Source organism: Bubalus kerabau, chromosome X, assembly GCF_029407905.1.
Source record: "Bubalus kerabau isolate K-KA32 ecotype Philippines breed swamp buffalo chromosome X, PCC_UOA_SB_1v2, whole genome shotgun sequence".
NCBI lineage: Eukaryota > Metazoa > Chordata > Mammalia > Artiodactyla > Bovidae > Bubalus > Bubalus kerabau.
In genome coordinates, this window is record NC_073647.1 from 61,867,628 (window position 1) to 61,893,604 (window position 25,977).

The following is a 25,977-nucleotide window of genomic DNA, read 5'->3' on the forward strand; positions in this document are numbered from 1 at the left end:
AATTGAGAATTTTCAGTGAGAACTACCTTTCCAATTGTTCAGTCATATGCTGAACATTTTTCATAAAACGAGTGAACTATACTTGTAGTACCAAGATTTAGAAAAAGGATATCTAAAACACATCTATTTGGTATATCTGCAATATTCTAGAAATTACATCCATTGCAAATTAAAAATATGAGAAGCCAGTTTTCAAAATTCTTATAGGGGATATGAGAGGGAAATAATTACCCTGAGGTAATTAATGAGGGAAATAAATCCCCTTTTGAGAAAATTCTGTTGTTCTTACTTTCACCCAGGAGTGGTCCACCTAGAGGAGGATGTTAAGTGCATTTTCATTGCAATCTGCCCAGTTTGGGGCATCTCAATTGGACCCTCAGTTGTTTTCTGCTCAGGATTCTGTGGGCAGAACCTGACATCAGGCTGGGCTAATGTCTGTTCCTCTTAGCAAGGGAGAACAAGCTTTTTCATTATCCTGGCATGGGGTTCTTTAGAAATTTGTCTGGACACTGGAAGCACATCAACAAATCATTGCCCATTAAAAAATGATACTGGGTTTGAGATGACTTAAATACTTAGACTTTTCTTAAACTCCTCATGGGAAACAGTATTGACAGGCATTATTCCTCTTTTCAACTGAAGCAAAATCTAAAGCACAGTGTACTTTAAGGTGACTTTGTGGAAATTGCAAAATATATTTAAGCAATAGAGCCTAGGTAAAAGTCTAGACCCCTTGACCTTCAATTCTCATAGCATACAGTCAATGGTCAGGATCATAAACATCCTTTTATCAACACTCTGAAGTGTTCTGCTAAGCCCTATGTGTTATCTGAATGGAAGCCTGTCAACAGTCAAGAAGTGACATCAATTGCCATTCTCCTTTTGAAGATGGATAATTAAATCTTGGAAGAGTTAATGTGCCAGGCCAAGGACATGGAGCTTATGGTACTACTAAGAGGTAAAGCCATGAAACCAGGGATCCAGTCTTAGGATATTTAATGCCATTACACCCATCTACTGAAAGATGATATTATAGGGCAAAAATTCAAACATTCATGGCTGGTTTACTTCTTTATCACAATTAAAGGGTATAAGAAAGAAATGTTGAAGAAAGTAAACAGAAAAAAGCAAAAACTAAACTAAAGCAGAGAAAAAACAACAACAACAAATCAAAGAAACAAAACCTACTCAGAAAAGCTATGATCAAATGCTAAGTGTCAGGAAGAAAAGTAAGCCTTGGCTGATAAGGTGAGCAGAGACGTGAACTCAGTAAGGATGGTGGTTATAGGAACATCTGTGGGCAGGTTGTTACAGGAAAATACATAATGGTATGAGAACAGGTTTGGTGAGCTAGGGTTAGAGGCACAAAAAAAGAGGCTAGAGTAGCTGGAGAACAATTCATTGAAAAAATATTGAAGTATGCATCCTACCGGAGAAGGCAATGGCACCCCACTCCAGTACTCTCGCCTGGAAAACCCCATGGACGGAGGGGCCTGGTGGGCTGCAGTCCATGGGGTCGCTAGGAGTCGGACACGACTGAGCGACTTCGCTTTATTTTTTCACTTTCATGCATTGGAGAAGGAAATGACAACCCACTCCAGTGTTCTTGCCTGGAGAATCCCAGGGACGGGGGAGCCTGGTGGGCTACCGTCTATGGGGTCGCACAGAGTCAGACACGACTGAAGCGACTTAGCAGCAGCAGCAGCAGCATGCATCCTACCAGGCTTTACTACAAGGATATGTTAATGAACAAATAAAGATCCCTGCCCTCCAGGAATTTAAATTTTTCCACCAGAGGGAGATGGCGAATTTACAAAATAGCAGATAAATAAAATGTGTTGTATTCCGAAAGGTGATAAACAATTGGGAAGAGAATAGGAAACATACGAAAACAGTGGAATCCGGGTTTCAGGGAGAAGGTTGGAAACAAATACCCTGAGCGATCCTTGCAGTTGATAGGCGTGTTATTAAAGGGGCGGCATTTTTCTCCTTCCCCGGAGGAGGGCGTGCCCATGCACTGCAGTATTCTTGCCTGGAGAACTCTCTGGACAGAAGGGCCTGGCGGGCTACAGTTCATGGGATCACTGTAGCCACCTTTGTAAGGCACAGTCAGACGTGACTGAAGTGACTTAACTTGCACACAGTTTTCTCCTTTATGCTGCTTTTGTCAATTGTCAATGTCAGTGGTGTGCTGGTTTTACTGCACAGAGGCCAGAATACATTTTCCCTATCTTTGGTGTGGACTCGACCCCTCATGTAACATAGGAGTGCCCCCGTGGACACTTAAGTCTGACAGCTTTTTTTAATCAAATGCTAAGTCTGGTAGCTCAGAGGTTAAAGCTTCTGCCTGCAGTGCGGGAGACCTGGGTTCGATCCCTGGGTTGGGAAGATCCCCTGGAGAAGGAAATGGCAACCCACTCCAGTATTCTTGCCTGGAGAATTCCATGGACGGAGGAGCCTGGCGGGCTACAGTCCATGGGGTCGCAAAGAGTCGGACACAACTGAGCGACTGAACCGAACTGGACTGAACCGAAGTCGCCCGCCAGGCGGTAGCCTGAAGCCTGCCAGGCTTCTCTGTCCATGGGATTCTCCAGGCATGAATACTGGTTACTGTGCCCTCGTCCAGGGGATTTTCCTGACCCAGTGATGGAACCTGCAACTCTGCAGTCTCCTGCATTGGCAGGCAGGTTCTTTACACTAGAGCCACCTGGGAAACCCCCTTTTCATCAAGGGGCCAATCGTTTTGAAGTTCAGTCTCTGTTGCGAAAGCCCATCGATGTGGACATCAGTTCTCTGGGTTTGAGTCCTGGCCTGGCAGAAACCCTGGCCAGGCGGTGCCTAGGCCACAGGGAAAGACGTTGTGCTGGGCTTCCCAGCCAACTGGTTCTAGAGGTGCGGAGCCTATGCCTGATTGGAACCCTCTCACCGATAAGCCTCTTTGCCTTCAGCCCCTGTGGGTGGGTCTGGAATCTGGCCCCACCTCCCAGTACAGAGCTGATTGAGTGAGCTGGTGGCACCTGACCTGAGCTGCGCCAATCCAAGTCCTCTTCTGTGGCGGTTTAACTTGGAGCGGCAACCGTTAAGACGCCAGTCACCTCCAGCACTGCTTCTTGTTGGCAGCAAGAGGGAGGAACGTGCTTCCACTGCTGGGGTCTTGGACGTCTCAACTGTTTTGCAACTCTTATTTTAGTCAGGTAAGGCACAACAGTATTCTTTCTATAAATTACATCTCTACTGATATAAATGAAAGTACCTAGGACCAAAGTTCGGGGATTAATAAGAAAAGAGATCTAATGGATTGTGCGCCGGCCCACAATCCTGTCCATCCACTGGGCACCTCTCTTTCCTAACCTGTGATTCGCTTCAATTGTGTGGCTAACCATGTCATGCTCTCTTTAAAATCCATCAATCAAAAAGAAAGAAAGAAATCCCTCGGTCAGCCTTGTGCTTCTTTAAAGAATCGTTATTTCTTTGCATCTGATTATTTTTGTGGTTCGTATTGATAGGCCAAACTTTAAATTCTAAGTGTTGAAGTGCATATTTGTATATGTGTGTGGAGGTGTATACCTATGTATCTATATCTATCTATCTATATGCTGTGCTAGGTTGCACATTCTTGGCCAACTCTGTGACCCTATGGACGGTGGCCTGCCAGCCTCCTCTGTCCATGGGATCCTCCAGGCAAGACTACTAGAGTTGATTGCCATTTCCTTCTCCAGGGATATTCCCTACCCAGGAATCGAACCCAGATCTCCTGCATTGTAGGCAGATTCTTTACCGTCTGAGTCACCAGAAGCAGAGAAATACTAATCTATGCCCTGGAAATGGTTGCACTCTCATTTATTTTTAATGGGCTCTCTAAACAGGAAATGGCAATCCACTCCAGTACTCTTGCCTGGAGAATCCCATGGACAGAGGAGCCTGGTGGCCTACAGTCCATGGAATCACAAAGAGTTGGACACGGAATGAGCAACTAACACTCTCACTTTCAAACCAGTTTGAAATAGTTTTTTAATGGATGATACAGCACGAGAATTTATTCATCTTTATATCCATCCTCCTAACTGTATTTCATTTGATTAAACTATTATTAAACAGTGGGATTTATAGCATAACCGTGGGGCTTCCCCTGTGGCTCAGCTGATAAAGAACCCGCCTGCCAATGCAGGAGAGGTAAGAGACTCGGGTTCTATCCCTGGGTTGAGATGATCCCCTGGAGGAGAGCATGGCAACCCACTCCAGCATTCTTGCATAGAAAATCCAATGGACAGAAGAGCCTGGCAGATTTCGGTTCATAGAATGGAAAAGAGTCAGAGAAGATGGAAGCAATTTAGGCCGCAGATAGAATTATGGTTCTTTTCAGGAGTGAATCTTTAAAAACAAGGGGTTTTTTTGAAATAATTTTATGCCCACAGAAAGGTTTCAAAAAAACAGTATAGAAAGCCCTCACACAAATTTCCCTAATGTTAACATCTTACATATGCATATAAAAATTAAGAAAATTAAAAATTAATATTGATGCAGTAATGTTAACTAATTTACCTACTTTATTTGAATTTCACCATTTATCATAGTAATCTCCTTTTTCTGTCCCAGCATCCCATTCTGGATACCACATTTGGCCATCACTTCTCTTTAGTCTCCTCCAGGCTGAGAATTCCTCAAGCTTTCTGGGCCTTTCCCAGCAGTGACTCTTTTGAAAATACTGGTCAGGTATTTTATAGAATGTCTATCAATTGGGTTTGTCTGCTATTTTCTTAGGATTAGGTGGAAGTTACACATTTTTGGCAATAATACCTGTTTTATTCTCCTCTCCTTCATCCTAATGGTGATGGAGTGATTTCCACCGTAGGGATCTGGGGGTGGCTGCTGAACACACACCCCTGACACTGGATAGGCACTACCCACAGCAGCTTCTCAGTAACACTGATTCACTGCCTGGGGGTGGAGGACACTACTGGTCAGGTCAAGCCTCAGGGGAGTCATGCTCTGGAAGAGAGTGAACAAGCAGGGCTGTGGGACGCCATCTGTAGTAATAAGAGGAGGAGATAACTCTTGGTTCCCATGGAGGATGTGATTAGCTTGTTTGAATACTTCTGTGGGCTGGTGGAGAATTGAAACCTGATAGTCAGGGGCACACCGACACTGCGGCTGGTTCCTATCATAAGGCTGCTTTGGGGCTAGGGGAGTTCTTGCTGGGAGCCACACAGAGGGATAGCATTCTTCCTAGACTTTTAGTCACTACTTTTAAAATTCATCTGTTGATTTTGCCTACACAAATTATGACTGAAAGGTGACATTCTATTTCCTTATTCCTACCATATTTGTTCATTGGAATTCTGTAGAGCTGTGTTTTCTCCCTCGTTTATTTATAAATTTTCTAATTATAAAATTATTTTATGAAATATATTTCTAATTATCAAATCAAGTGATCAAATTATTTATGTCAATAACTTTGTTATATTGTGACATAATCAAATTATATCCTTATTTAGTTTCTTGCATTTTTCTGGCTTTGGTGATTAGGAACTCCTTTTGAGGGGTTTGTACTCTTTCAGCATGACCTGGTCCTTTTCTGTGTACTTCCTTGCTGGTGTTATACGGTATTCCGATTCGTCTTGTGTTTCTCTTTCCCCACCATGGCCCTGAAATCAAAACACTTCTGCAAAAACCCATGTTTCCTTTCCTTGGAAAATAACATTTAGTAACTGATATCTCCCTGTGTGTTCATTGCTACTGGGATTTCATTGCAGCTAGGTCCTCCTTCTTCATTCACAAATGAAGGAAATATATTGTATGTATATACTTACACTTCCAGATACATCTGAATTTCTCTACCTATTTCTTTTTTTTATTTTATTTTTTAACTTTACAATATTGTATTGGTTTTGCCATATATCAAAATGAATCCGCCACAGGTATACATGCGTTCCCCATCCTGAACCCTCCTCCCTCCTCCCTCCCCATACCATCCCTCTGGGTCGTCCCAGTGCACCAGCCCCAAGCATCCTACCTATTTCTATAGATAGTGAAAGCCAGGAGCTCCTACTAATACTTCTTTTTTAAAAAAATTATTTAATTAATTTTTGGGGGGGATATTGAGTTTAAAATATTGTGATGGTTTTTGCCATATATCAACAATCCATTCTAGGCGTATTTGTAACTTCTTTGTCTCTCCTGGCTCTCCTTATTTTCAGTATTTACTTACTTGTTCACTCCTGATTATACGTGAAGTAGTTGCAGAAATGCTACTCAATGGTTAGATAGTATGACCGACTCAATGAACATGAATTTGAGCAAACTCCAGGAGACACTGATGGACAGGGAAACCTCAAGTGCTACAGAGCCTGGGGTCGCAAAAAGTTGGGCACGACTTAGCAACTGAACACACAACACACACCAGATAGAAGCAGATCTGATGCCTTGTGTTTGTGTACAGTTCTTTATGTTTTAAGCCTCAGAGGATGCAATCAAAATATTGTTTCCCCAAGTTGCTTAGCTTAGCGATTTTCTTCCTCACTCCATCTCTTGTGGTTAAGACATTCATTTGTAATATATTTAGGTTAATTTGTTGGTGTTTCTAATTTGAGTTTGCCCCCCCCCCGCCCCCGCCACATCCCAGTTGATTTTAATTTTTCATTTAATCCTGGGGTATGTGAAATACTACTGTGATTCAAAGAGTCAAGGCTACAAAAAACATCTACTATAGGAGTGTCACTCTTTCCACATGCCGTCTATCCCCTTCCATTCCCCATTTCTTTTGCACAGTCCCCCTATAGATCACTAATCTCTTTAGTTGCTAGTTGAATCTTTCCTGTATTTACTCTACACAAATGAACAGATACATATGTGCTTTCTTATGTTCCAGTGTTTATTAAATGGACAGCATTTTCTCATGCTTCTTTGCCCTTTTCCTTTTGCACTAAACAGCATTCCACTAAAAAAACTCTTTATTCCCTGGAGGGCTTCATTCTTTTTTACAGCTTCATTGGATTACACTGGCCTCTATATGGGCATTTCAATTGTTTTCAACATTTTGTAATTATTAATACAAAGAATGCTGCAGGAAATAACCTGGGTATTATTTTTATGTTGGTGGAAATGTATCTTCAAGTTTTCCTCACAGAAGTTGGGCCAAAAGTTAAATGCATCTATAGTTCTATAAGGTATTTTCAAATTTCTCACCAGAAGAGTTGTACTGGTTTTCATTACCACTGGCCACTGGGGTTGTTTCCTCAAAACCTCACTATCAGAACATGTTGCCCTACCATTGTGACCTTTGTTGATATGGTAGGTGAGAAATGATATCTCAGTGTTGTTTTAGCATGCTGGTGGTTTAGTTCCTCAGGCATGTCTGACTCTTGCAATCCCGTGGACTGGAGCATGCCAGGCTCCTCTGTCCATGGAATTCTCCAGACAGGAATACTGGAGTTGGTTGCCAATTCCTTCTACAGGGGATCTTCCCCAGCCAGGGATTGAACCCGAGTATCTTGCATCTCCTGCATTGCAGGTGAATTGTTTACCACTGAGCCACCAAGGAAGTCCTTGTTTTAGTTTGTATTTGTCTAATTATGAGAAAGTTTGACACATTATACTTTGAGGACTGTTTTATATATTTTTTTGTGAATTATCTGTTTATACCTTTTCCCATTCTTCTAAAGAAATATTAGCCCTTTGTCCTGCAGTACTTGACTTCTGTATGTATACTTGGACTATTACTCATTTGTCCATTGGGCATGCAGCAAATACTTTATCCCAGTCTGTCCATTGCCTTTTGACTAGCTTAGCTGGTAAAGAATCTGCCTGCAAGGCAGGAAACCCCAGTTCGATTCTTGGGTTGGGAAGATCCACTGGAGAAGGGATAGGCTGTCCACTCCAGTACTCTTGGATTTCCCTGGTGGCTCAGCTGATAAAGAATCTGCCTGCAATGTGTGGGACCTGGGCTTGATCCCTCGGTTGGGAAGATCCTCTGGAGAAGGGAATGGTTACTCATTCCAGTATTCTGGGCTGGAGAATTTGATAGACTTTATACTTCATGGAGTCCCAAAGAGTCGGACACAATTGAGCCACTTTCACTTTCACTTGCTATACATTAAAAAAATTCTTTTTTAGTTGCATAGATTATTCTTTTCTTTAATCACCTGTGGAAATTTCAGTCACAGTTAGAAAGTTTTTCCCATTGCTGAAATTAAAGAATGCTGCCATATTTTCTTCAAGATTTTGTTATGGTTTCATTTTTTTTGTTTAGATTCCTAAACCCATTTACAGTTTATTTTTGTGGATGGTATGTCATGGATCTGCACTGATTTTTTTTTTCCCAAATGTCTCAGTTGTTTCAGCCATCATTTACTGAATGTCCATCTTTGCCCCCCATGATTGTTCATGCCCTTCGATCATATACTAAAATTCCCAACTATAATTCATGTTTTTCTGGGTTTTCTATTCTATACCACTGGACTATTTGTCTATTCATGTACCCCAGTGTTATAATTAGTAAGTCTTTATAGTGTGTCTACTAATTATCCTTGTATAGATGCTCTCATTAAGTTTATTTCTATGTATTTAATCTTTGTTATTGCTATTGTATAGGGGGTTTTCTCTACTAGTGTGTCCTCCAGCTGTATGCTTAGTCACTCAGTCATATCCAGCTCTTTGTGATCCCATGGACTGTAGCCTGTCAGGCTCCTATGTCTGTGGGGATTCTCCAGACAAGAATACTGGAGTGGGTTGCCATGTCCTCCTCCACGGGATCTTCCCAACCCATGATCGAACCCAGGTCTCCAGCATTATGGGCAGATTCTTTACCGTCTGAGCCACCAGGGGAGCCTTTATATCCTACTACCTTGCTGAATTCCCTTTGTTTTACTTAATTTGTCCTGGTTTGTATAAGACTCTTCAGGTGTACTATAATATCACCTGCACATAGAGGTGGCTTTACATCTTCTTATCCATTACTAGAAATCTTATTGATTTATCTAGTCAACTGGCTAGTGCTTATTGTTGAAGATTGAACAGGAGTGATATAGTGGGCATACTTTTGTTGTTCTGAAAACCTCTGGTGAAAGTGAAAGTGTTAGTTGCTTAGTCATATCTGTCTCTTTGCAACCCCATGGACTGTAGCTCACTGGGCTCCTCTGTCTATGAGATTCTCCAGGCAAAGTGCTAGAGTGGGTTGCTGTTTCCTTCTCCAGAGGGTTGTCCGGACCCAGGGATCCAACTCGGGTCTCCCGCATTCGCAGGCAGATTCTTTACCATCTGAGCCACCAGGGAAGCCCAAAAATGTCTGGTACTCCCCCACTATATAAAGTATTTTTTGCATGAGGAATTACTTATATTCTTTCATCATGTTAATAATGCATCCCCGATTCCTATTTCTTGAGTTTTCTCTTTTTTCAGATGAATGGGTATTTGACATTTCCTTCACTTTCACTTTTCTCTTTCATGCATTGAAGAAGGAAATGGCAACCCACTCCAGTATTCTTGCCTGGAGAATCCCAAGGATGGCAGAGCCTGGTGGGCTGCCGTCTATGGGGTCGCACAGAGTCGGACACGACTGAAGCGACTTAGCATCATCATAGCATCAAAGATTGGCTTGGCATCTATGGTGATAGCCATATGATTGTTGTTCTTCAGTTGGTAAGTCACATCAAACTCTTTACAGCCCCATGGACTACAGCATGCGAAGGTCACCTGTCCCTCACTGTCTCTCAGAGATGCTCATATTTATGTCTGTTGAATCCATGATGCTATCTAACCATCTCATTGTCTGCTGCCCCCTTCTCCTTTTGCCTTCAATCTTTCCTAACGTCAGGTCTTTATCGTTAAATATATTACCATGGTGAATGATCTCAATGGAATTCCTAATATAGAGCCAACTTTGTATTAATGGAATCAATACCACTTTATCACAGTATATTGGTCTAAACGTATTGTTGGATGTTTGCCAATATTCTATTTAGTGTTGTGGTATTTAGTTTTATGTGTTAATATCCTACTTGCTTCCTCAAAAAAGTTAAGCAAGTTTACTTCCTTTCAAACATTCTTACCCAACTCATAAAGCTTTGGTAGTACTAGATATTTGATGGTTTACTAGAATTTACCTATAAATACATCTGAGAAAGGTCTTTCTTGGGGATAATTCCTGAAATAACTTTCTTCATTTCTTCTGTGAAAATTGGCTGATTTAAACTTTCTAACGCTAGAGTCAAAATTTTGGAAATCTGTGTTTATCTAGAAAATTACCTATTTTATGTAGATTTTCAAGTTACTTTGAATAGATGTTGACAAATAATCCCTTATTTTTAAAGATACAAACAAAAACAGGTTCTAAATGCAATTTCCATAGAAATAACACAGTTTCATCTGATGCTAGTAATATCTCTGTACTGTTTCTAGGTAAGTCAGCTTTGCTTTCTGAAAGTAAATTCAGATAGGGTATCTAGTTTAGTTGTACATATTTGTGTTAGAACCAGAATTTCAGTATTTACCTTTAGGTTAACAGCATCACAACTGTTCTGTTGGTCTCATTTCCCACTTCTCCATCTTTAACTGCTGACAGTTCCCCACTAATATAACTCAATGTTTTAATTTTTTTTTGTAAAGCAATTATCCTTTAATTAGAAAGATACAGTTACCAAAAAAACACAACAAGATATCACCTCTAGTTTACTCTGGACCGTCTGACTCTGACAAACCTATTGCCATAGATCAGTGTGTTCTTTACTTGCTCCATCAAAAGAGGAAGCTGTAGGTCCCCACCGAATCACTGTATTGCTGCTGTGGTTTTCATTCTGTTTGTCCATGCTGGTTTCTTCACCACTGTAGTAGGTATGCATTGTTTGTTTTCCTTCCTCTTGCCAACTCTTTTCTGAATGTGGTCCAGTCATGATTCCCATACTAGATGCAGCTTTACTCCCTGTTAGGCTATGTTTTTAATTTTTCTGTCAGTTGCTGTTAATCAGTGGCTTTTTTTTTTTTTTTTTTTTTTACTTTACAATATTATATTGGTTTTGCCATACATCAACATGAATCCACCACGGGTGTACATGTGTTCCCCATCCTGAACCCCCCTCCCACCTTCCTCCCCAGCCCATCCCTCTGGGTCATCCCAGTGCACCAGCCCCAAGCATCCTGTATCATGCATCGAACCTGGACTGGAAATTCGTTTCATATATGATAATATACATATTTCAACACCATTCTCCCAAATCATCCCACCCTCTCCCTCTCCCACAGGGTCCAAAAGACTGTTCTATACATCTATGTCTCTTTTGCTGTCTCGCATACAGGGTTATCATTACCATCTTTCTAAATTCCATATATATGTGTTAGTATACTGTATTGGTGTTTTTCTTCTGGTTTACTTCATTCTGTATAATAGGCTCCAGTTTCATCCATCTCATTAGAACTGATTCAAATGTATTCTTTTTAATGGCTGAGTAATACTCCATTGTGTATATGTACCAAAGCTTTCTTATCCATTCATCTGCTGATGGACATCTAGGTTGCTTCCATGTCCCGGCTATTACAAACAGTGCTGCGATGAACACTGAGGTACACGTGTCTCTTTCGATTCTGGTTTCCTCGGTGTGTATGCCCAGCAGTGGGATTGCTGGGTCATGAGGCAGTTCTATTTCCAGTTTTTTAAGGAATCTCCACACTGTTCTCCATAGTGGTTGTACTAGTTTGCATTCCTACCAACAGTGTAAGAGGGTTCCCTTTTCTCCACATCCTCTCCAGCATTTATTGCTTGTAGACTTTTGGATCGCAGCCATTCTGACTGGCGTGAAATGGTACCTCATTGTGGTTTTGATTTGCATTTCTCTGATTATGAGTGATGTTGAGCATCTTTTCATGTTTTTGTTAGCCATCTGTATGTCTTCTTTGGAGAAATGTCTATTTAGTTATTTGGCCCATTTTTTGATTGGGTCCTTTATTTTTCTGGAATTGAGCTGCAGGAGATGCTTGTATATTTTTGAGATTAGTTGTTTGTCAGTTGCTTCATTTGCTATTATTTTCTCCCATTCTGAAGGCTGTCTTTTCACCTTGCTTATAGTTTCTTTTGTTGTCCAGAAGCTTTTAATTTTAATTAGGTCCCATTTGTTTAGTTTTGCTTTTATTTCCAATATTCTGGGAGGTGGGTCATAGAGGATCCTGCTGTGATTTAAGTCAGAGAGTGTTTCGCCTATGTTCTCCTCTAGGAGTTTTATAGTTTCTGGCCTTACGTTTAGATCTTTAATCCATTTTGAGTTTATTTTTGTGTATGGTGTTAGAAAGTGTTCTAGTTTCATTCTTTTACAAGTGCTTGACCAGTTTTCCCAGCACCACCTGTTAAAGAGATTGTCTTTTCTCCATTGTATATTCTTGCCTCCTTTGTCAAAGATAAGGTGTCCATAGGTGCGTGGATTTATCCCTGGGCTTTCTATTTTGTTCCATTGATCTATATTTCTGTCTTTGTGCCAGTACCATACTGTCTTGATGACTGTGGCTTTGTAGTAGAGCCGGAAGTCAGGCAGGTTGATTCCTCCAGTTCCATTCTTCTTTCTCAAGATTGCTTTGGCTATTCGAGGTTTTGTATTTCCATACAAATTGTGAAATTATTTGTTCTAGCCCTGTGAAAAATACCGTTGGTAGCTTGATAGGGATTGCATTGAATCTATAGACTGCTTTGGGTAGTATTAACTCAATGTTTTTAAAAGGTCCTAGAAACCCCTGGTAATCATCTCAGAGAAAGAATGTCTGATTGGAGTATCAGGTCTGACAGCAGCAAAATCTGACTTGAAGAGGGATAAGGAGAAGGACAGAATTTGTCTTTTGGGGAAAAAAGTTGAGCCCAGTCACCCTCAGGTGAGCATAGTTGGGGTAGATAATATTGTTGTGCATATTACTATGCTGATGTATTTGTCTGTATCTGATTATAAGAAACATATTTGGTCGTGATGTCAGATTCCATCCTATGACTATATAGAGATGCTTCCCAAATCTTGCTTATAGTTTCATAGTAAGCTCTATTTTAAATAAAGATAAGCCTCACTTTTTTTGTCTGTTAATTTTCTGTGTCCCACAAGTAATTCTCCACAGTTAGATGAGACACAGTGACTTGCACAAGTAACTGTCTTCACTTACTGTTCTTCACTCCAAACCTTAGGACATTTTTCAGTAAGCCTAGAACCATAAACAGAGTCTCTTGTCTTTTCTAAATTCCTCAACTTGGAGCTGGTGCACTGGGATGACCCAGAAGGATGGTACGGGGAGGGAGGTGGGAGGGGGGTTCAGTATGGGGATCACGTCTACACCCATGGCAGATTCATGTTGATGTATGGCAAAACCAATACAATATTGTAAAGTAATTAGCCTCCAATTAAAATAAATACATTTAAATTTAAAAAAATATTCAACTTTCAAAGCAAAACTATTTTAATAAAATTTGCTTTAAAAAAAAAAAATTCCTCAACTTTAACCACAGTGGAAAATTTGATCTGTTGCATTTTCCTCAGCTCATATTTATAGCCATGTCATATTGCATAAACCTAGCAAAACAATCCCAGTGATGTACAGCATTGTTTACCAAAGCCAGAAAACCAGAAAGATCAGATCAAGCTTATTTTGGACATACTGATGATCCTACAGTTTCCCACACAAACCAGAAAAATAGGTGTTTCTCGATGTGCCGTTTAACAAAAAGTTCAACCCAAAGATATGTTTCCTACTCTTTCTCTCTCCTTTCTAGGGAGACAAGAACAGCATATGCACTATAAGATCTAATAAATTCAGATTCCACTCATTTGTAACTGGTGTAATTGAGGAGCGAGGAGTATGGTGATTAAATGTTACGATAACTTCTTTTCTGGGTTTATTTAAAAGAAAAAGATGTTTTCAGCTAACATGAAGCTATTCATAAACCACAAGCACACACACGTGTGTGTGTATGTGTGTGTGTATATATATATATGTATATATATGTATATATATACACACACACATGGAATATATGTATTTCACCTATTAGAGACAGCTTTCTATCTATACACAAACCTTAGACAGAGGCCATGAAATAGATTCAACTGTGACTGGGTCTAATTAGCAGTAGTACTAGAATTGTCTTACCTGGCATTCAAAAGAAATCTCTCATGATCTCATCTTTTCAGTAAGTGAGGCTGATTTGCCAGATTTTCTCAATTCGTAAAGTTGAACCCAGTGTTACTTTCCAGTGAGGAACCTAGTGGGTGGCCAGAACAGAGAGTCTGGAGCCAGTCTGCTGACTGCATACCATTCTTGGTTGGCCACCTACAATATCCATGACCTCTTGGTCAATAGACTGATTTCATACCCCTGGACTTCAGTGTCCTCATCATAAACTTCTGTAACAACACCAATCTATAGTGTTACCTGTTTTAAATGAGTTATCTTTTTAAAGTATATGGCCTAAGTAATAAGTATACAGATTTTCCCCCCAAATTAAGAACTGCAACTCAGTAGATTTGTTTTAATCATTTGGACCTGCATGAGGATGTCCTTTTCATCACAGGGGACTGGAATGCAAAAGTAGGAAACCAAGAGATACCCGGAGTAACAGGCAAATTTGGCCTTGGAGTACACAATGAAGCAGGGCAAAGGCTAACAGGGTTTGGCCAAGAAAACGCACAGGTCATAGCAAACACCCTCTTCCAACAACACAAAAGAATACTGTATGTATGGACATCACCAGATGGTCAATACCGAAATCAGATTGATTATATTCTTTGCAGCCAAAGATGGAGAAGCTCTATACAGTCAGCAAAAAGAAGACCAGGAGATGACTGTGGCTCAGATCATCAACTCCTATTCAGAAAATTCAGACTTAAATTGAAGAAAGTAGGGAAACCACTAGGCCATTCTGGTATGACCTAAATCAAATCCCTTGTGATTATACAGTGGAAGTTTCAAATAGACACAAGGGATTAGATCTGATAGACAGAGTGCCTGAAGAACTATGGATCGAGTTTTGTGCCATTGTACAGAAGGTAGTGATCAAGACCATCACCAAGAAAAAGAAATGCAAAAAGGCAAAATGGTTGTCTGAGGAGGCCTTACAAATAGCTGAGAAAAGAAGAGAAGCCAAAGGCAAAGGAGGAAAGGAAAGATGTACTCATTTGAATACAAAGTTCCAAAGAACAGCAAGGAGAGATAAGAAAGCCTTCCTCAGCGATCAGTGCAAAGAAATAGAAGAAAACAACAGAATGGGAAAGACTCGAGATATCTTCAAGAATATTAGAGATACCAAAGGAATATTTCATGTAAAGTTGGGCATAATAAAGGACAGATAAGGTATGGACCAAACAGAAGCAGAAGATATTAAGAAGAGATGGCAAGAATACACAGAAGAAGTATACAAAAATGATCTTCATGACCCAGATAACCATGATGGTATGATCACTAACCTAGAGCCAGACATCCTGAAATGCAAACTCCAGTGGGCCTTTGGAAGCATCAGTACGAACAAAGCTAATGGAGGTGATAGAATTTCAGTTGAGCTATTTCAAATCCTGAAAGATGATGCTGTGAAAGTGCTGCACTCAATATGCCAGCAAATTTGGAAAACTCAGCAGTGGCCACAGGATTGGAAAAGGTCAGTTTTCATTCCAATCCCAAAGAAAGCCAATGCCAAAGAATGCTCAAACTACCGCACAATTGCACTCATCTCACATGCTAGTAAAGTAACGCTCAAAATTCTCCAAGCCAGGCTTCAGCACTATGTGAACCATGAACCTCCAGATGCTCAAGCTGGATTTAGAAAAGGTAGAGGAACCAGAGATCCAATTGCCAACATCCAATGGGTCATCAAAACACCAAGAGAGTTCCAGGAAAATATGTACTTCTGCTTTATTGACTATGCCAAAGTCTTTGACTGTGTGGATCACAACAAACTACGGAAAATTCTTCAAGAAATGGCAACACCAGACCACCTTACCTGCCTCCTGAGAAACCCGTATGCAGGCCAAGAAGCAACAGTTAGAACCGGACATGGAATAACAAACTGGTTCCAAATTGGGAAAGGAGTACGTCAGGGTTATATATTCAACTTATTCAACTTATATATTCAACTGCTTATTCAACTTATATACAGACTATATCATGCAGAATGCTGGGCTGCATGAAGCACAAGCTGGAATCAAGATTGCCAGGAGAAATATCAATAACCTCAGATATGCAGATGACAAAACCATTAATGGCAGAAACCGAAGAAGAAATAAGGAGCCTCTTGACGAAAAGTGAAAGAGGAGTGTGAAAAAGCTGGCTTAAAACTCAACTTTCAAAAACCTAAGATCATGACATCCAGTCCCATCACTTCATGACAAATAGATGGGGAAACAATGGAAACAGTGAGAGACTTTATCTTTTTGGGTACTGAAATCACTGCAGACAGTGACTACAGTCATGAAATTAAAAGATGCTTTCTCCTTGGAAGAAAAGCTATGACCAACCTAGACAGCATATTAAAAAGCAGCGACATGGCCGACAAATGTCCGTCTACTCAAAACTATGGTTTTTCCAGTAGTCATGTATGGAGATGAGAGTTGGACTACAAAGAAAGTTGAGTGCTGAAGAATTGATGCTTTTGAACTGTGGTGTTGGAGAAGACTCTTGAGAGTCCCTTGGACTGCAAGGAGATCCAACCAGTCAATCCTAAAGGAAATCAACCCTGAATATTCATTGGAAGGACTGATGCTGAAGCTGAAACTGCAGTACTTTGGCCACCTGATGTGAAGAACTGACTTCTTGGAAAAGACCCTGATGCTGGGAAAGATTTAAGGAAAAAGGAGAAGGGAATGACAGAGGATGAGATGGTTGGATGCCATCACCAACTCGATGGACATGAGTTTGAGTAAGCTCCGGGAGTTGGTGATGGACAGAGAAGCCTGGTGTGCTGCAGTCCATGGGGTCGCAAAAAGTCGGAAATGACTGAGCGACTGAACCGAACTGAAACTTGTGCTAGCAAGGGGAAAAGCGCATTAGAGAGGGATGGGAATAGGTAAAGCTCAAACTTGGGGGCTTAGAGGAAGGTCACCTGGGGATACCAACATCTCAGAGGAATGTGGGCAGTCTCAGGTTTCCAATTCTCCTGAAGGTAATGTTCCCCTGAAACATGCAAATCAAGGAGAACTTCACTGTCATTGGACCCTACTGTCAGAAATTTGACTCAGCCCTCCCAGGCACGTGAACCTTGTGGGTTCCTAAGGCTGCAGGTCACGTAGATGCTGCCATCCTGTGGACAATAGTTACATGACAGGCTTAGCCCTTCTTGCCCTGTCAGAACTGTGGGCTGTCAAACCCAAACATCAGATTGTCACGTTGGCCCTATGCAACTATGACCCTGTGGTAGATTCAGTCCTTCAAGTCTCTGGTGCATGGTGGATTCCTAAACCTTGCTTTGCACATGGTTCCTACTCTCATGCGACCCTCACTAGCTACCAGCATGTGGTCCTCTCAGCCCTGGACTTGATCTACTGCTTAGGGTTATGTGGATGCTATGGTCTGGAACCCTTCTCAGCATGGTACGTGTCAAGTTCAGCAGTTGCCATCACGTGAAGGTTTTGGGCTGCTAAACTCTGTAGATCCACTTATGTGCAACAATGTGGCTCCTACCACACGTGGCGCACAAAGCCCTTCCTCTCATGTGAGCAGTGCACCTTCCAGACCACAGCTGGTCATGTGGCTCTTCTGGTCACATGCCAGGATTTTGTCACTTGCCAGGACATGGTCACATACCAGGATGTCGTCACACGAGAATTGAGGGATTTCATTTCTGGGGTTGAAGTGGTCTGCAAAGTCATGTAATCACCTATGGTCCTGCAAGAGGGTCTGCCCTTTAAGAGTGGGGAGGTTACCATTCAGAGAAGTCAGACCTATGGGTGCAGAAGACCTTTATACCTGCGGTGGGTGCTCTAGCTCAGGGGAGACTTGAGGAGACTGTGGCTCATTCCCAACTTGCCACCAACTTTTATATCCTAACACAGTGGGTGGGAATCAGCGAGCAGAGGCGCCCGCCGGTACTGGAAGTTTCCTCAGAGAAGTGGGCTTTTAGAGGCACCCAAGCAACGTCAGACTGTCAGACTGAGATCACGCGAAGAGCAGAGGGTCCAAGAGGGTTGGACAGAGGTAGGTGGAGGGCTTCTGAATGTGGCCCAACTGTTGTAGACCTGGCAGAGTAAACCTGTGGGTGTGTGCGTCCTGAACCTGGACTCAGAGGAGCTGTTGTTGGCGAAGAGTGAAACGGAGGAGAAGAATGTCCTGGCTGGGTGGGTGGGGGTAGCTGTGGACTGGCTGGCTGGGGTACATGGACTTGGAAGTCATCTCTAAGCAGCAGGACTCTGGGCCATCATGAAAATGGTATAGAAGGAGTAAAGTTGAGAAGATAACAAGATTGTGTTTACTTTTATGGGAGTAAATACTTCTTGATTCATGGCTCAATATCATCACTTGTGATAGTTTACCTTACATGTAGCTTAAATAATCCGCTTTATTTTTCCCTCAATTTCAGCATTTCCAAGCTTGTTTTGCAAAAGCCGAGGACCAAAAACCAGCAACAACACAAATGTACCCTACTCTAGTGAAGTGTAGAACATACAAGACTAAAGGTAAATGAATTTCCATGCTGTAAGATGTTTCTTAGGCAGGGAGAGTTTCCCCAACCTGTGTGGGAAGGAAACAGCTTTCCAAAGAGCATCTGAAGAACTAGTGTGCACAGGAAATATTCTGTGAATACCTGTCCAAACCGAATTTCCCACCACTTTAAAACTTTGTGCCTTTTGTTTATTAAGAGCAATGGAATGTATGTTTATAATCATTATGATCTGTTCTTCTCTTTCAGAAATTACTTACTGCTATGAAATTCATTTTGTCTTGTCTCATCAGCCAGTCTCTCTCTTGCTGAAATCTTTACAGTTTTGTTGTTGTTGTTTAGTCTTCAGAGATAGCCTCTCTTTCTGAGCATATGTCTGATAACATGATAGCAAAGATAAGTGCAGAAATGCAAATCATTCAGCAGTCTTATCTATAGCAAGAAATGTAGTGCCCTCTTCTGGAAAACAAGAAACAACTGGCCCCTCAGGATGAGCAGACTGAATACCTGCCGTTTAATACAAATATCCCATACTTTTCCAAAACTCTTTTGCTATTATCCTTTAATAACTTCAGCTTCCCTGTTTTGAGTGCCTATTATGGGTCAAGCTCTGTGATAACCTCGTCTTGTACATTAAGTCATTTAACCCTCAGAAAAATCCTGAAAGGGTGCTATTTCAGTTGACAGATGAGATACATGAGTCAGGAGAGGCTGGGCTATGCTGAGGTCATAAACATTCTCCAAACCTCCGTGGCTTATCCCTCACTCCCCGGTACATGCCCATGACTCATGCATGGCCATCACAGGATGGTGGATCAGAGATCTGATGTACTTTCAGTGGAATGACTTGGAGACTGAAACCGACAGAGCTGTCACCATCTAGAAAGTTGTCAGATCACTGTGCCTGAAGGAAAGAGGGCCCTGGGGCTGTGAGGAAGATCTCAAGCCAACAGTCACATGATGTTGCCCAGAAGTAACACATATCACTCAAACCAAGAAGGAAAACTAGTCACATTTATGGCCCCGCCCAGACAAAGGGGATAAAGCAAGAAGTGCAGTTCTGCCACAAGCTTAGAATAGGAGAGAAATAGAAACACTTGGCACACAGCCACACTGACTACTGCATGATGCAGCGGAAACTCTGAGAGGTTGAGTACCTCCGTAAAATCACATAGTAAGGGACAGAACAGGATTTGAATCTAGGCAGGTATGTCTTCCAGTCGATGTTCTTCTGTACCCTTTTCTACATCATTGTATGTTATTCTCTTAATAAAATACATAAATCTATAATATATATATTTTATATATATATATATATATATATATATATATATATACACACACACTCTTGACCCTGGAACAACATAGGGCTTGGTGGTGCCAACCCCCTGCACAGTTGAAACTTTGTAGATAACTTTTGATTCCCCCAAAACGTAACTACTAATAGCTTACTGTTTACTGGAAGCCTTCTCCATAACATAAAGCATGGATTAACACATATTTTCTGGGTTATATGTGTTATATAATATATTATTGCAATAAAGAAGCCGGAGAAAAGATGATGTTATTAGAATAGCATAAGGAAGAGAAAATACACTCTATGTTACTGTACTGTATTTATCAATACCTAAAGTTTACATCTTCTGTTTACAAAATGAATCATCAGTCTTTCAGTACCTGCATCAATACCCTCTTCTATGATACAGTACACATAGATTTTATACCTACTACTAACAGTGGACATCAGAAGTAGAAGTGAAACTGCTAGTTGCTCAGTTGTGTCCAACTCTTTGTGGCCCCGTGGACTGTAGCCACCAGGCTCCCCCGTCCATGGAATACACTCAGGCAAGAATATTGCTGTGGGTAACCGTTTCCTTCTCCAGGGGTCATCTTCAACCAGGGATCGAACTTGGGTCTCCCTCATTGTAGGCAGATTCTTTACCAACTGAGCTACAGGGAAGCCCTCAAAAATAGGAAGATCACGTGAAAAAGAAATTCATGTTTGATTTACAGGTATGAGGATTCATGCATTGATATCAAAGAAGCAGCAATATGATTGCTTTATGGTTGTCTAGTGTGATGGATACCATTTCTTCATGGTAGCCTAGCCTATAAACTAATGAATGAGTCATTATAAAACTTTTATGTCATAGAGTGTCACAGTCATGTACATAGTACCACAATGGAAACATTGTTTTGTTAAAACATACACAGACCTGTGGTGATGATAGGCTGATCGTTTCTCCAATTATGAGAGACAGAGAAACAGCAGAGAGAGAGAGAGAGAGAGGAAGGGAGGGAGGGAGAAACATACTGTATGAGCATGTAATTCTTTGAGAGCAAAGTTAAAGAATAGTAAGAAAGCTGACATGTGATTAATTTTATATCAGATATCACTCACTCCATGCCTGTGTAAGGAATGACCATCCACTCCAGTACCTGTCTTGTACATGATGTTTCACCCATGTATTTCTTATGTATTTATTGGAGGGAAAATGCACATATAAGCAGCTCATGCAGTTCAAACTCTGCTGTTCAAGGATCAACTCCATAGTAGAGATCCTATTACTTCATTCTGCTAGTTCCCTCTTCCTTCCTTCTGTCGTCCCCTTATCCTCCTGCCTTCAAACTTTCCCGACATCAGGGTCTTTTCCAATGAGTCGGCTCTTCCCATCAGGTGGCCAAAGTATTGGAGCTTCAGCTTCAGTGTCAGTCCACCAGTGAATATTCAGGGTTGATTTCCTATAGGATGGACTGGCTTGAGCTCCTGGCTGTCCAAGGGACTCTCAACAGTCTTCTCCAGCACCACATTTAAAAGCAGCAATTCTTCAGATGCTCAGGCTTCTATATGGTCCAAGGCTCACATTCATACAAATGTATTAATAGATGTGAATGAGTAACTATCATGTGTTCCAACCAGCCATTTATAAACAGAATTGACATTCTCATGTGTTCCTTTACCTTGACTTTTTAATCTTTGTATTTACACATAAAACATAAACATTAATTATGTCTGAGGAACCATAAAAACATGAAAATTCATTACTATATTGTTTCTGAGGAACCCTATTGTAATATATAGCATTATAGCTTGAATTTTTCTCCCATTATATCATATGGTGTCAGGAATATTCTGTCCTGCTTTTTGTAATCTACCTCTTAAGCCCAAAGTATGTCTTGAATAATGATACTTTTTCTTTTTTTGCACAGAGTTTGTGCAGCTCCCACCCACCCCCAACACACACACACTTGACTCTTCCATATGCCTGTTTCAGGCTCTGAAGTTTTCATTTTGGTTCCCTTAAACAGTTTGTCACATTGTTTCCCTCTGGGACTGCCCTGTGTTACAACTGAGACTTTTGTACACTATTAGCTGCCACAGCATCTGCCCCCATACAACCATCTGTTTTCCTTTTTGTAACATCAAATGCTACTAACACACATTCATTCCTTAGTAAACACCAGATATGGTAATGAGTATCTGATTTAGTAACAGCTAACTTATTTGTAGTGCTCGTTAGTTCACAGGCACTCTGGGGGCTTCAGGGGCTTTCCACGTATTTCCATATACTGACTTAATGGTCACCATTACCTTATGAAATAAGAACTATCACTGTCTTCAGCTTGGTGGCGGGCAGGAACTGAGCCACTGCAAGGTAAAAGTTGCTTGGATTGGATCATAGGATTTAGCACCAGGATTGAAACCCTCATCAATCTGACCTCACACCCTTTGCCCATAATCAGTAAGGGGTGATTCTGTGTTCATACTGAAATGAGCACTGGGATGGGACTGACAAAGTCTGGTGGGGCAGTGGTGGGTGTAAGGTCTGTGACCAAGATGCCCTGAACTCCAGCGTTCTGGCAAGAGACATACCATTGCACGCTGCTCCACTGTATTGCCTCTCCTTGCTCAGACCGTGTGGGAACTGTTTTCCTGGTGTTCAAGTTAAAGGTGAAATAACAGAGGCAGACCAGCTACACATGGAAAGAAAGGAAGGTTTCTAGAGGGTGTGTATATCCAGGATGAATTCAGTCTCAGAGGCTTTTTTATTTGTGTTTCATTGTCTTCCCAGTGCTCACCCTCCTCTTTCTGACCCATACATCCATCTCTTGGCCTTTCCACTCCATATGCCCGGTACTCACGTCCCTTCTTTTCCACCTATGTTTGATTCCACGGACAACCATTTCTACCCCTCCCGTGGCTGCAGCAGCCACTCTCTGGTCCCATCGTACTTCTGTGCCAAAGAGCCTGTAAAGCACAGCTGTGTGGCTGTGTGTATATGTTTAGGCAGGAAACATTTTTTATGATAAATTGAAACAGGGGAATGTCCAGGTCAAAATATAAGAATGCCTTTGAATGGTTGAAGCATGCTATAGGCAATTAGGCTCTCATACGCTGTTGGTGGAAGTGTATACTGCTGTAACTATCATCACGTGATAGTTAGAAAACTGTATCTTACATCGGAAAATATCAAATCCAGTGATTCTTCTAGGAAGCTGAAGAGCTGGGACTTGGGTCCTGGACCTACCCTGACGCCCAAGCTGTGCTGCAATGGGTTCTTTGGCCTCCACCACTAAGGATGCTCCATAACGCTGGTCACCCCGTGGGTATTGTTCCCTTGTTTGGTGGGGAGGGTACAAAGACTTCTATTCCTGCTCTAATTTAAAGAAATCATTCAAACACCAATATGAAAAAAAATCATTAAAAAGCATATTAAGACTAAGACCAAGGAGCAAACATTGATGATATGTAATACAGTGGAATCCAGAGTAGAGTAGGATTCAGTTTGGGAGGCAGAGCATTTGCCAAAATGAGTTAGAATATGTGTATCTGTAAAAGCTTAGTTATAAGCTAGTTATAAATGCTTATAATGTGGACTATTAACACATGCCCATGCACCCGCACACTTCTCTCTTTCTCTGAGACAGTGGCCATGCTTGAAGTCTGTCACGAAGCTGAGCACCAGAGACATGCCAGTGGATCCAGAGCTTTCTTCCCCCACTGCCCCACACCAGATGTCTAGGAAGAAGCTATGTCTGCTGGATTCCAGGAAAAATTTTCCTTGTTTCTGAACCCACTGTTTGCAAAGTCCTCCTTCCCGTGATGAGGAAAGCGGTCATTTTAATATTGGTCAACAGGGAGGGGCTTAGCTGTATTTCTCACTGTACACAAATGAAAAATATTAATTTTGCAAAGGCAAGATTCAACACATGCTAATTTTATAAGCAGGCTATGAAACAGTTCTTCTGCACAGGTTTTTTTTTTTTTTTTCTGAAATACATAAATATGGGTAGAAATGGTTAAGATGTGTGGATTCTCAAATGTTACTTTGTCGATGACCCCAAATTGCTATTATACACATTCATTTGACAAATATTAATTAGTTGTTATGCTATGCCAGGCATTATCAGCCGAAAGGAATTTGTAATGCGCAAAGCCTGTGATCGAAGCAAATTTCTCCTCTAGTTCAAGACGTATGTGTCCACTTGGTTCATGGCACCTGGACCCGCCCAAGAAAGAGTGACTAGCACGTGGTCACCAAGCACCATCTCAGGTCTGCTCACAGAAGTCTGTCTCCGAGACCTGAAAGCTCATCATTAAAAGAGAACCAGTGCAGTAGCTTGAGGAATACTTAGGTTGTGGAAGGAGACTCATGTAGGTGGGGCACAATCCCGCTTCAGCCACTTAACTTGGCTGAGAATCCTGGAAGATGTAGCTCACCTCTGTGAGCCTCACATCCCTGATTTGAGCAAGGATTGACTGTGGATGCCATCATCTCAAGGTATCTGTGAAGAGGTCAAAGAAATGTAGTGAGTCTACCCAGCACTGAGCACATGTCGTTTGCTACTGGACAAGTGTTGGCTTGCTTCTCACCCTGTTTTCTCCCTACCATGGCAAGAATGCTCTTACCGTATACTCAGTGGCATAGTGATGATGAAGGCAGAATTCCAGAATGACACAGGAAGTCACCATATGAACAAACATGAGGTCATAAAGATACTAAGGACTATTTCTTCATAGGACCATCACCTACTAGGCGGTGGAGATTGAGGGGCAACCCAGGCAGCCTGAGTGGGAGGTGCTGGTTGCTCTATAATATTCCTGTGATCACCTATGATTCTGGCAGCATAACTGTGAGACAGGGAAGAGACTGAGATGCAAATGTTCACTAAGTGAATGTATGTGTGTGTTTTTGTGGGATGCCCCGCGGTGGCGGGGGGATGCATGTGAGTGTGATGGCCCCTCTGTGGCTATTCATCCATGGTGTCTCTCCCGGAAGGGTCCCGAGACAAGATGATGCTTGAGATTGCTTGTGTCTGAATCACCTTCACGAAAAAGGGCTCTGGCCCTGTTTTGGCGCCTGACTTAGTTGGGCAGCCTGGGGACTGTCTGTCATAGCTGTTAGCTAGCTCACTTTTACACTTTTCCCTCAGCAGCGTTATTTCTGAAGTAATGCTGGTTCTCGAAAATGACTGACTCTTCCGATACACAGTACGAAGACCACAGGCCCTCACTCCACCCTTTCATAAGTGGGTTTTCCCCCTCCTTTCATTGCTGGATTTTCTTGAAGGCGGGTTGGTTGCTGGCATTTGCCAAAGGTCAGCAATAAAGTCTCTCTTTGTTGTTGTACTTGTTGATCATTAGGAACTCCTGGTTTTTTAACATGTTTGTGGGCTTCAAGCCATTGTTATATGGTGTTGAGCAGAGGACTGAAATGATTTGACTTGCGCTGTGCTGCCGTGTTGAGAACAGACAGGTAAGGCAGCCAGGCTGAAAGCAGAGGGGCCAGTTGGACGGCAGTCCAGCCCAGGAGATAGATGTTCATGTCTTGGCCAGGGTGGTGGTCATGGAGGTGGTGAGAAGTGGCTGGATTCTGGACATACTTTGACAGAGGAGCCGAGAGAATTTCCTGACCCATTGGATGTGGGGTGTGTGAGAAAGAGAGCCTGCCAGGCTCTCTCTGAGTTTTGAGGACTGAGCAAGTAGCATTTGTGGGTCAAATGCTCTGTCTGTGTTTAATTTCTCTTCCAGTGCCACACAGGAAAAGTGCCAAGTCTGTGAGTAGCAGGACTTTCCTGACAGCGGGCCACACAGGGAAAGCAGTGACTCCCCAGAAGAGCTCCTCCATCATGGAGAGATCGAAAGTGCACAGATCATTACTCACAAGCCTGACCCAAGACAACATGGAACAATTCATGTACAAAATGCACAACACACAAACCTACAGAACCTCAAGTATTACAACCCAAAGGAAGATGGTTTCTAGCAGTATAATTACCACAATCTGCCCTCCCCACAAACCACTGCTATGCTTACCTGCTGGTTCAGTGCTTCAATGGGATGTGATAAAAATAAAATATCCTTCGTGAATTCA

General features: G+C 41.8%; 1 long non-coding RNA gene across 1 annotated transcript; it reads left to right on the forward strand.

Annotated features, from left to right (window-relative positions):
* The first annotated feature begins 3,005 nt into the window (after window positions 1-3,005).
* On the forward strand, window positions 3,006-25,977 carry LOC129638485 (uncharacterized). The gene is made up of 5 exons (XR_008707853.1): window positions 3,006-3,194; window positions 17,997-18,138; window positions 18,521-18,617; window positions 23,531-24,384; window positions 25,635-25,977. It is a non-coding gene; the product is annotated as an uncharacterized LOC129638485 (long non-coding RNA).